The 11,917-nt window shown below is 39.2% G+C and overlaps 2 long non-coding RNA genes and 1 pseudogene across 2 annotated transcripts; all 3 read right to left on the reverse strand.

The window, feature by feature from the left end:
- Positions 1-386: 386 nt before the first annotated feature.
- LOC148089406 (uncharacterized) lies at positions 387-3,661 on the reverse strand (annotated as a pseudogene).
- A 1,745-nt stretch (positions 3,662-5,406) lies between these two features.
- LOC148089407 (uncharacterized) lies at positions 5,407-6,782 on the reverse strand. Its single transcript, XR_015710510.1, has 3 exons — positions 6,683-6,782; positions 5,770-5,805; positions 5,407-5,708 (listed from the first exon to the last, which is right to left on the reverse strand). It is a non-coding gene; the product is annotated as an uncharacterized LOC148089407 (long non-coding RNA).
- A 3,044-nt stretch (positions 6,783-9,826) lies between these two features.
- On the reverse strand, positions 9,827-10,263 carry LOC148089408 (uncharacterized). Its single transcript, XR_015710511.1, has 3 exons — positions 10,196-10,263; positions 10,075-10,125; positions 9,827-9,957 (listed from the first exon to the last, which is right to left on the reverse strand). It is a non-coding gene; the product is annotated as an uncharacterized LOC148089408 (long non-coding RNA).
- Positions 10,264-11,917: the final 1,654 nt, after the last annotated feature.

The following is an 11,917-nucleotide window of genomic DNA, read 5'->3' on the forward strand; positions in this document are numbered from 1 at the left end:
ACAAAACATAAGCCAAAATGTTAGAGACGTAATGACATTTTTTAAAAAATCAATATGCTCTAAAATTAAATGTTTCTCCAAAGGCAAGTGATTAAGTGAAGAATTATTTCATGAATATGCTCAGAAAACCTTAAAATGCTTTTCTTTTATTCCAAGTAAGGCGTTTGTGATTTAAGAACGGATCCAGAGAAAGACGTGACGATGTCTTCAAAGATTTTATTTGATGTTTCACAAATGTTTTCTTCTCTTGGTGGAGGAATATATTAGATCAGATGCAGAAACTTGTTTGACTACTCGATGCGCTGCTGAGTTTTCAGCCTCAGGCAAAACTTCTCTTTTCACAAGGACAGACGTGGAGCTCTTGTGCCCCAAGAGTCGTCATCAGATCAGGAAGCCCGTTGTTGTCCCGGCAATAATCCAACCGAAGGTGACAAGTCGGCTTTATTGGCCAACCCCGGCGGTCTGACCGACAGGAGCCGGGGCTTCAGGCGGGGGATTGTTGAGCACCGACGGCAGATAGGCGCTCAGCTGACCCAGTTCGGCTGCCATCTGGAAGAGAGAAAAGAGCCACAATCATATTATTTTCTATCATCAATGACGTAAGACACTTTTCTTTAACTATCGCTATTACCGCGAGCTCTTCTGAGCTGAGGCCGCCGAGTGCTGGACCCTTGTGGAGAGAAACAAAGAGTCAGATGTAAGAGAAAGAAGAGAATCAAAGCATCAATATTGAAAGAACCAAAACTATGTTGGACATTTTGTTACTGCGACTGCAAAACTACATTAAAGAATACACTAACCTTTTTTACTTTGTGTTCAGACATTATTCATATATTTTCCATTATGCAATTTCGCCCAGGGAGTAATTCAGTGTCGGACCACCACTGGGTAAGCAACCCTAAAACAATGTCACTACAGTAACATGAAAGTAGGTCAACGAATGTGTGGATTTAAGTGTCTTAACTAGATCTTAGAGTCTATTGTACTCATCAGTATGTGTCTGTTTGTACAAAACTATCTTTTCATTGAAATAATTACAGTAGATCATATTCTTAAGCCCCGCCCACTGAAACCGCTTAGTTTTCTGGAGATTCAATCTTCTTTACGATAACCACGCCCGCTCAGCTGTGATCGGTCAAGCATTAAGGTAAGTCACCACGTGTCATCAATCCCAGTCCCCGACTCTAAGGGACTCGTTGTAGAAACAAAGCGGGGCGTGATCACAGCTGGAGGGGGAGTGAAGCCATTATTAGTAAACAGATTCCGAGGAAGTGGCAACGTTTGTTTGTCACACAAGATAATCTTGTATCTTTTCAAATTTTAAATGAATGTGAAAGCAAATTTTAAACCATCAGTAGGTATTTAAATCTCTCACGAGCCATATAAAAACAAAGATGGCCACAGGAGCAGCAGCAGTTAACGGCCATACAAGTAAATTACTTCCAAAACTCCCGAATCCATATCAGCAAAAAATGCTTTAATGCAGTCGTTCGATGGACAACCACAACAAATATATATTCTCGTGGAATTAAACTGATGATTTTGATCAACTTGGTATGTTTTAGATTAGCATTAGCATGAAGCTATTCAGCCATGGTTTCAGCACTGATTCCTTTTTTTTAAGAGAGCTTCTGTCTGAACAATTATGGCGATAAACTAAACCATCCTCGGCAGTGCCTCACATATCTCCAGACCTGGGTGAAGTGATGCTTCTTTTTGAGTAATGTGGTCTGATAGCAGGAGGAGCAATAGTTCAAGTCTCCGCCCTTTAATTCATAAGACACTGAGAAGCCAAGGAAGCGATAAAGATATAAAACTCTGACATCTTTAGCAATGTGAGTTCTTAGATAAGTGTTGTTTACCTTTGGATGTTGGAGCATGAAGACAATTTGAGGATTCTGAGAGGAATAAAAAATGTTTTTAGATTTCCAGAAAACTGTTAAACATTTCTCTGATCATATATCATACGGTGACATACATTAAACATGTATCTCTATTTCATTATAGACACATATCTGTTGACAAAAATCCTTATGAAATATTTGCTGTAACGTAAGTAATTCTCATGATGAAGCTTCATGTAACCGAGCTAAGTAAGTGACACTATTGGCTAAAAAAAAAAGCTAAATTTCATAAAAATGGAACCCTCTGAGGTAAATGCTGGACCTGCTGCTGTTGAGTTGTCTGAGGAGCTTCTGCTGCAGGAGCCGGTCCAGCGGCAGGTTCGGCAGCGACCACCGGAGTGTTTGCAGGAGGGTTCGCCGGTGTTTGAGGGAGCTGCGCCTCGGGCATCATCGGAAATCTATATTGGGGAAACTGAGAACAAACAAGGTTGTGATAAGTCCAATTCTTCAGATACGTCTCAATGACACAAAGTGCTGACACAGGTTTCCACAAGACTCTGTCATTAAAAGGGGCTTTTTTTTTCTTCTTCTTCTTCTTCTTTTCCCTCCAGGAAACGTGTTAATACAACTTTATAGGAAACAGAGAAGAACCAGAAAAGCACCAAGAAGGCGCACACCAGAGAAATAATGTATCTTTCATTATCTTCAATTAGTTTCCTAAAACACACACACACACACACACAGAGAAACAGACAGACAGACAGACAGACAGACAGACAGACAGACAGACAGACAGACAGACAGACAGACAGACAGACAGACAGACAGACAGACAGACAGACAGACAGACAACTAAATCTCACCATTTGATTTGTGTATTGGGGCATAAAGACAGGGTAGTATCCATAGGATGGGTAAACCTGTAAAGGAATAATCATAGTATTGAGGAATGCAAGTAATTAAGACTTACGTATACATTCACTCTGCTGTGTATTTTTACGGTTGCCGAGCAACGAAATTTCGTTGCCAGTTTCACTGCTGTGTTTTCTGTGAAATGAAAATAAAAGAAAGTCTAAAGTCTAACAGTGTATGGAAAAGTCAAGTCTGTTGTCGTGATTTCACAATTTTTGTTTGGCGTTTCTCACCAGTTCTAGTCTACTTGTGTTTTTTTTTTTTAATAAAATAGACTTAAGGTCAAAAGTTATAGTTGGTGAAAGATTTTCTAGTTCCTACCAGAGGCTGTTGTTGGAGCGGAGGTTGATTGACAGGCAGAGCAGGCTCTCCCATGGGCTGCAGAGGTACCAGGTTTGGGCTGCCACCTAGTGGAGGCCAGTGGAACTGTTGCATTTGAGGCAAAAGTGTTGCACCGTTTTGGGGAAACTGCTGCTGTGGAAACTGCTGCTGTGGAAACTGCTGCTGTGGAAACTGCTGCTGTGGAAACTGCTGCTGTGGAAGTTGCTGCTGTGGAAGCTGTTGCTGTGGAAGCTGCTGTTGCTGCTGAGGGAGTTGCTGCTGTGGAAACTGCTGCTGTGGATACTGTTGCTGTGGATACTGCTGCTGGGGAAACTGCTGCTGGGGAAACTGCTGCTGCTGCTGCTGAGCAAATGAATTCTGGGATGGATCCTGGTTGGGACAGGGCTGAGCCGGAGCCTCCACAGTCAGCCCCTGGTTCGGGACGTCAGCTGCTGGAACACCGACCTGTAGAACCACACAAACCTTCAGTTCATTGCCGGGACGTCAAACCTCACACCAGACAAACTCACGGGGACTGCGGTCGCCCCGATGGTCAGACATGACAGCAGGATTGTAAAAATCATTTTGCAAACGCTAATACAATCCTGCTTTTGTAATGATTCCCCAACGGATCTCCTACCACGACTTGAACAAGGACTCTCGGGTTAATATACTACTGCTTCAGGAGAGCGGCGACTTAAGGGCCCGGCGTGGAGTCCGGCGGCCAATCACAGGACAGGTAGCTCAGACAATTAGAAGAGATTTTTGATGAGTTGGAAAGCAAAGAAATCCACTGTCGGCTGCAGATTCTCCTCAATTAAGATGCTGTAATGTCTGGAAAAGCTCTCAACATGCATGGACTCCAAAGTGCCTACAGAGCACCTGAGGGAGTGGCCGTCGCAGTGTTTCTACCGCACGTCTCAACAAACACATCAGTGACCATTTCCTCCGTTGGACTTTAGCAAATTACTTTTACATCCTCATACATTGTAAAAAAGAAACATTAAAATAACGTATGTTTGATCTGCAATATCATTTAAAAGTATTTTTCAAAATCCGAAAATGAACTCCTAACAGAATTCAACTTGTGTTGTTTTATAATATTTATCTTCTAATGCTTATCCAAGGTCAGGTCGTGATGGCAGCAGCCAGTGCAAAGATGTCCAGACTTTACTGTTCTTTGAATCCTCTTCAAGTTTTTCTGAGTGACGTGATGTCAAATGGGAGACATGGTCTCGTCCAAAGTCCTGGGTTTACCTCCGAGATCTCCAACTAGTTGGTCCCAGTGTTTAACATGTCGGGGGGTCTAAATGTATTGGAAAGTCGAAATGGTGGCTCCAAGAGGTATAATCTTTATCCAATGTGGAAGTATGAAAAAAATAAAAGGATTTTGATTCTTCCCAGCCTTCAGAGAAGTGGTCAGCAATCTCTCTACCTGGTCCGTGAGTCGTTTGATATGGATCCGCTCGGTAAGAAGAAAAAAAATACATATAATGTCTTTTAAATTGATTCTAACTCTCTAAAGGCGTTTTATTTTGAGAAAAAAAGGCTGGATTTTCTGTGAGGTAAAATAAGCATAAGACTCTTGACACATCAATATTCTAGTTTGGGTCAAATTTAGCCCCCAAAAAATGACCTTTTAATGGTTGCTAAAAATCAAACTATATATGTGAGATCTAGGTGGGAAACCAAGGGATTCCTGCTGATTCAGCGTTATGCTGGGGTTTATTTTTCATACTCTTATTTTGTCTGTTCTTGTCTGCCACCCATATGAAAAGAAAGGTTTGAGCTATAGTATGAGGTTACTGCCAAAAAACTAGTCAGTAGATTTTATTTAACATTACATTTGACGTTTTATGTTTATTTTTACTCGGGTAACTTGAGTTACAACTGGAAAAGTTCAATGTAGAAGCAAAGCTTTCATTTGACAACAACGTTTTTCGGTTGCACAAGATATTGAGTCGAATCTGTAAAACAAGACGTGTGAACTTATCTAATTCATGTTTTATGTTTAAAGAAACATTTTTAGACACCAAGGGGGGAATTACTCGGAAGATATTCCTTATTTTTTATGGGTTGAAATATCTGCTTTTCAAAACAAAATGCAAATGTGAAGACTCCGTGAAGTTGGTCAACTGGCTGAGTCATGAGGCAAAATGACAGAGTCCCTTATTAAAGGCTTGCCTCTCCTCCCATCCTTAAGCCACATAAGTCACCGTCAGCATCCTCCCTCAGGTCAGGGACCAACCCCCGAGATCAAACTCATAATTACACAGAAGAAACTGCTCATTCATTCTTTACACGGGCCTCAACATGCTTGTTCACCATATGGTTGGATTTATTGTCACATGGCTAAAAATAGACACTTTATATCGACACAGAGAGATCACACAAAGCGGGTTGAAACAAATACTGACAGAGAGAAGGGAAATACATTCAGACACGGGACAGTTTTTAGACTGATTTTTGACTCAGTATCGGACAAATACAGTGGAATTCCGTTGGTTAACCGCTGTCTCCGCGGTTCTCGGTGGTCGTCTCCGTCATCGCTGTAGCTGCAGGTGCTGGAGGATTAGGCAGCAGCGGGATAAGAGCAGCAAGCAGCTGCCAGAACGTGAATCCCACTCCCGTCTTTAAAAAGTTTTTAAAGCATTTTAGCAACTTTTCTCGTTTATCTGAGTGAGATTATTACCTCATCGCTGTCCGAGTAGCTGCTATCGTGACAGTTCTGTTACGAAAAAAACAAGTTAGACAATTCAAACTTCACTCATTTTCTACTCGGCCTCATGTCGACTAAGGGTTGGGAGAGTAATATGTTACTTTTTAGAGATAAGGACAAAAATGTTAGTTCATTTTAATGTTGCGACTGGAGCCCAGTTGTCTTCGTCGACACTTAAAAACATCTACATGACACATAATACATGAATTAAAGGGATAGTTCACCCAAAATTAAAACTTCACTAATTTTCTACTCTTATGTCGACTAAGGGTTGGGATTATTTATACAGTGATCCATGTTTTTCTGGAGTTATAAGCAAAAATGTATGTTCACAGGGTGGTCGCCAACGACGCCCACCTTTCTTCTTCATCCAAAACGACTCACTTAAAAACATTCAAATACATCCATACTGCTCGTATGTAACATCCCTCTTGGATTGAAGCCTCGACATTAGATATTGCTTAAAAAAACCTGTATTTAAAGCTTGTTTTTAGCGGGAGATTCCAGACCACCAGCGTATAACTTGCGCATGGACACTTACAATGTGTTTCGATGATGATAAACTATTAGCTGGATCTGAGCAACTGAAAGTTTCTTCTACAAATAAATGCTTTTGTCAATTTCTCATGATGAATCTTCAATATTTTATGGACATCACAGACGAGCAGTATGGAGGTATCTGGATGTTTTAAAGTGAGTCTTTTGGACAAAGAAGAAAAGTGGGCGTCCTATTCGACCACCCTGTGAAAACATGGACCACTGTGAAAATTATCCCAACCCTTAGTTGACACAAGAGTAGAAAATTAGTGAAGTTTTAATATAAGGTGATCTCTTTAATACATGCAGTATGTGTTAAATTCATATTTTCATTTGTAAATGTACTTACAGCAAGAGGAGAGGCGAGCAGGCAGAATATGACCAGGAGAGAAGCCTTCATTTTCATTGTCAACCTTCGGGAGCGTCCACACTCTGACGCGTCGTCTAGCTTCCTGACAGTGGCGAGTCGGCCATCTGGCTCTTAAACGTTGAAGGTGTTGCTTCACATCTCTCGTGGTCAGTTTCATCACCACTTTACAAGACCAAACGGGTCTAAGAGCAGTTTCATTACCACGCGGTTTGTCACTTCCTGATGCTAATCTGAGTTTATTACATGCAAAAACTGTGTCACTGATATTGAACCAGCAACTGCTTTTATTTCCCAATAACACTCTTTCCTAACAATAGGCCCAGACAGGATCTAGAAGCTCAAGTTTCAATCTACCAAATTTCAAAATACGAGTCTGAAACTCAATAATCCTCACATCCTGGTTCTTAATAAATGGAAACAGCAGTCATTGAGTTTTTATCTTTCGATTTTCTATTGCTTTTTTAAATTCCTTAGATCTATTGAGACACGGCGGAATGTTCAACCTAGTCATGGGGCGAAAAGTAAAGAAATATTAGATGTTAAAGGGTAGAGTTTGAACATTAAAATCTGAGGTCTACACATATTTGGAAGTCAAAATGTACTATTCAAGAGGCAGAATTGTATCTTTACTTGATGTGAAGATGTAAAAAAATTAAGAAAAATCTGTATGTTACTGTATCTTCCACTACAATTAAATAACTACATTTGACTTACTATTGTATTGATTCTCACTGTCTCAAAGGAGCTTCATTTGAAAAAAGGGACTACAAAGTGTAAGATCTACACTTTCAGTAAGGCTGTCTCCATAGAGTGATGTTTGCGGAAGCCAGATTGACAGTTTGTCGCTCTGTCTAAACCTGTTTTTTTGAGTAAAAGATACACAATGAAATGCTTAAATGCATTGGAAAAAAACCCTGTGGAAAGGGAGGGGATTACAATTTCGGTAACCCAGGGGCCAATTACATCAAACACTTTAATAAAGAGCCTACACGGAAGGACGTCGGACGAGCGAGTGCCGATATGTCAGCCAGAGTGACGTTGTTAAATGAGGACCACAAGGTAGAGACTTGTGAGTGAAAAAACTCAACAATGCAAAGCTCTTCATAGAAAACAAGGGTGATTGGGGCAGCAGGATTTTCTTATTGACTGTTACCAGTTTCCAAATGTAATCAGATCTGGCTAAACTTCCCACCTCAGGCCTTGAGTTTGATATCTTTGCAAAACATGGTTGTTAATACATGTTAGTAACTGTAACTTATTATCTTCTTGATAATTATCATGTTTTTTTCTGTGTTTGTCTTATAGACTCTAATCGAGTGTCGACAGCTCTGAGTTTGGGGGAAAACTTTCCTCCCACAGAGCTTTATCCATGGCTCTAATTTTTTCCGGTTGTGTGAAGGATTTCCTGAATATGTGATGGACTGACACCCTTCCCAAGGTCACTTTCCAAATATGTATCTTGAACGGGCACCAGCCTCCCGTTAACCTGTCAAAGGTAAGTTGACGAATGTATGCACTTATCACTGTTGAATGTTCCTGCAAACTTTTCAACTCCAACACTAAATTGTGTTTGGGACAACCTGCAGTAGATCAGAGTTACACAACTTATTATGACTTTCGACTCTCATCTAAAATGTAAATTGGATCCAAATATAAAGAGTAAAACCAGAATGTTGTAAAAATACATTTAGTTGCTTTGTTGTTTCTTTTTATTACTTGTCGACGCCCTGTTGTAGTCTTCTAGCTTACTCAACGTGGATGTCGATCCCTTGGCTTGGATTGCATCAGTGCCTGAATTATTAATCTGACAATATCCCTGAATTCCAAAAGTCCACAGCAGGACTAATACGATGACTCAGCATTATAAAAATGACGTTTTAGGCTTCCTAATGCATTGATAATGAGATGATTTACGACAGAAGAAATCCAATTTATTTTTCCTCCACAGAGAGACAAAGACAAACTCTTTCACAAATATGTTTTTTTAGAAATAATATGACAAAACAAAACATTCATTTGGTGCTTGGATTAAAGTGTAACTCGTGCAATAATGTCACTGGCAAACAAAAGTAAAAGTTTTCCTTTGTTACTGTCTCTCCGTGTCATCTTTAAGTTTAAGAAGTTTAAATACATTTTTTAGTTTGGGGGCATTGGGACACTCGATTCAGTGATTGGCATTTTGTTGATTCATTTGTCTTGTTGATTCTAGAAACCAGAGATAAGGGCTCTGATCTGTTTGATCTTTCTCTGCTGTTTAAATGTTAATTAAACCACTACTGAACTTTCTGGGGTTTTTTTTACGTTTTCCGAATAATTAAACATGTACAATGCGAATGACGCAATGATTGCATCTTTGCATCTTTGTTTAATATATGATAATAAACATACATGAATTAATTAAAATTCCAATTAAAGTTAAATTGATGTTGAAGGGTTAGTTTGCTTGTTGAATCTTTGATAGTTTGATGAGAGATAATTAAGAAATATTAGCCATACTTATTGAAATAATATTGCAGTCAGACATTTTGTTATATATCATTTTGTTCTTCACGCTAAAATTATTTGAATCCCTGGTTTGATTGTGTTGTTGTGTATACCAAGTTAGAGACATCCTTAAAATAACATTTTAAAAAAAGGTTCTAACCACAAACAAAAGATAGATTCAAGATAATGAATTGCGCAGATAAAGTGCTGAACTGTCCCTCTTTGGCGTTAAAAAATAAAGGACATTAATTGATCTCCTTGTTTGTATATCATATTAAGAAACTTTTGCTGTAACCACTACCCTGAACAACCCAAAAAAAAAATAGAAAATGCTGATGGTTGTGAGTTCTGTTTGGGTTTGAAATGGTTCCACCATCAATCTTGTCATTTCTGTTACTTGATGCTTTCATTTTATTTCTGTGTGCTGCTTTTTTTCTGACTCCGATCTGAACTGGCAAAACTGATTAAAGTAGTTTCTTGTTAGTTCCAGCATCGTATTGTAACACGAAATATCGATAACATTGATGTTAAATTATATTTTTTTAAAATGCGTAAGTCTGAAACATGAACAGGAAAAAAAGTAATTTCACAGGAAATTGTTATTTCTTATGCTTTTTAATCATTTGTGAAATTGTTGAAGCACGTTATATTCATCCAAGCAGTTGAAACAGGGGAAGCAGGTTCAGTACGTTCTGGAGCTGAGTTGCATTTTGTTGAGCCAGCAAAAGTAAAAATGGTAGGAGTTGATTAAGGTTGTTGCCTCCAATTTCCTAAAAAAAAAAACACACATACAGAATGTAAGAATTAGATCCATCAAACAATTTACACAGAAACATGTAACAAAGAATAAAATATAATTCAATAAATGATCAAATATCGTCACTGACGTTACTGGTACTGGAAGAACGTTCCTCAATCACATGAGAGACGGGCTGTGCCTGCAGAAGAGAAGACAAAATAGTTTAGACTTTTTTTCAAACATTTCCTTGTGTCAGGTTTTGTCCCAACCAGAGTCATTGACAGCAGCATCACGACCATCCCAACGGCGACCAGTTTTACTGCGAATGACTGCATCTGAGGGAGAAGAAATACTTTTTAAAAATCTGACAAAAACTACAAGAAGAAAAAGGGCACCTCATGAACTACCTTGTCAGTGTTGGACTGTCTTCTCTGTTGTTCAAGGGAGAATGGTTGAGTTGCTGCTGATCTCTCACCGTCACTATATATAGTTGTTCGCAGACGATCAAAGGAGGGACTCAAGTCTGTTGCAACTCATTTCCCAATTTATCTTCCGATCCATATTTTGAAATCTTGGGCCTTTAAGCCTTTGGGTGGGTCTGAGAAAAGCAAAGTTACTAATAGATGATAATTACATCTTCGAAACCAGTTTTGTTGCTCATGTCAAACGTCTTGTGTTCATGGTAGGGGTCAGCAACCACTCAGTTGTTTAAATGATCGAGTACCATTTAGGTTCATTTCCTTCTGAAATTAAAACACAATCAGAGCCAAAAAATATCTTTGACGTAAAGGGTTAAAAGTACTCCCGGTTTGTATCGCTTGTTATAATTTAAACATCTGCCACAAATAAGCGTAAAATACAGACTTATAAAAAATTTTTGGGGAACCATTCTTCAAGTCGAGGCTTCAATACATGAGGGACGTTACAGAAGAGCAGTATGGAGGTATTTGGATGTTTTTAAGTGTCTTTTTCGAGGAAGTTCCTCCATTTGGCACCTGTCGCTACATCAAAATGAACATTCATTTTTGCCCATAACTCTAAAAACTAACAGATTACTCGGAAAATAATCCCAAATTCTTAGTCGACATGAGGGCGAGTAGAAAATGAGTGAACTATCAATGTTACACTTTTAGACTCATAAATCTATTGTCCCCCCCAAAAAAAAATCAAAACCCCATGTTTATTCCCCAGAAATATTTTGAATTCACCAAACAAATATATCATGTTTCATTCTAAAGTCAGTGAAGGAACCAACTTTACTCATAAACAATTAACTACACATTGGAAAACTTAAATTGACATGAATTTAATGTTGTTTTTTTTCTGCTTGTTTGCTTGTTTATCTGTCCAATGTCGTTTTTTCTCAAGGTTGTGTGGCTCTGATCCAGCCTTACACCCCAGCTCAGGCTCTGAGGTCTGTTGATAAGAATCTACTGATGGTTCCTGAACACACTTCTGGACCAGAGGAGAGAAATCCTTCCAGACTGTTGCTCCTAAGCTTTGGAACGATCTTCCTCTCTCTCTGTGTTTGATGATCTACTGACTCCTTCAAGAAACATCTTAAGACATTTATATGTGTGGCTCTGGAGCCATGAGTTTTGGAGCCCCGGTCCATGGTCTTGGCCCCTCTCGGTCTCGACAGTCTGTCTCAAAGCAAAATTGATGTTCATTGTTTCCCTGTTCCTTTATTGATAGGCATGAAACAAACTCTGGCACAAGTTTTCAAAGCCCTCATCCCAGAGGTCAACTGACGATTAATGTTCAAATTCAAGATTCATATAAGGACGGATGGAGTGCTGAACCGTCTTTGGCGTGATAAATAAAGGACTTGGATTTTTCTTCATGGTTGCTTCTGCTCATTGTTGTGTGTTTATTTGCTATACTTTTCAACATTTTTTGGGGGGGTTAGTGTGTCAAATGGATCCACTAACCACATTGGCAGCTAAATATTTCTTATTTATGACTTCTCTTCATTTCATTTATTTTGATTC

This window comes from Callionymus lyra, chromosome 1 (genome assembly GCF_982586985.1).
Source record: "Callionymus lyra chromosome 1, fCalLyr1.hap1.1, whole genome shotgun sequence".
NCBI lineage: Eukaryota > Metazoa > Chordata > Actinopteri > Syngnathiformes > Callionymidae > Callionymus > Callionymus lyra.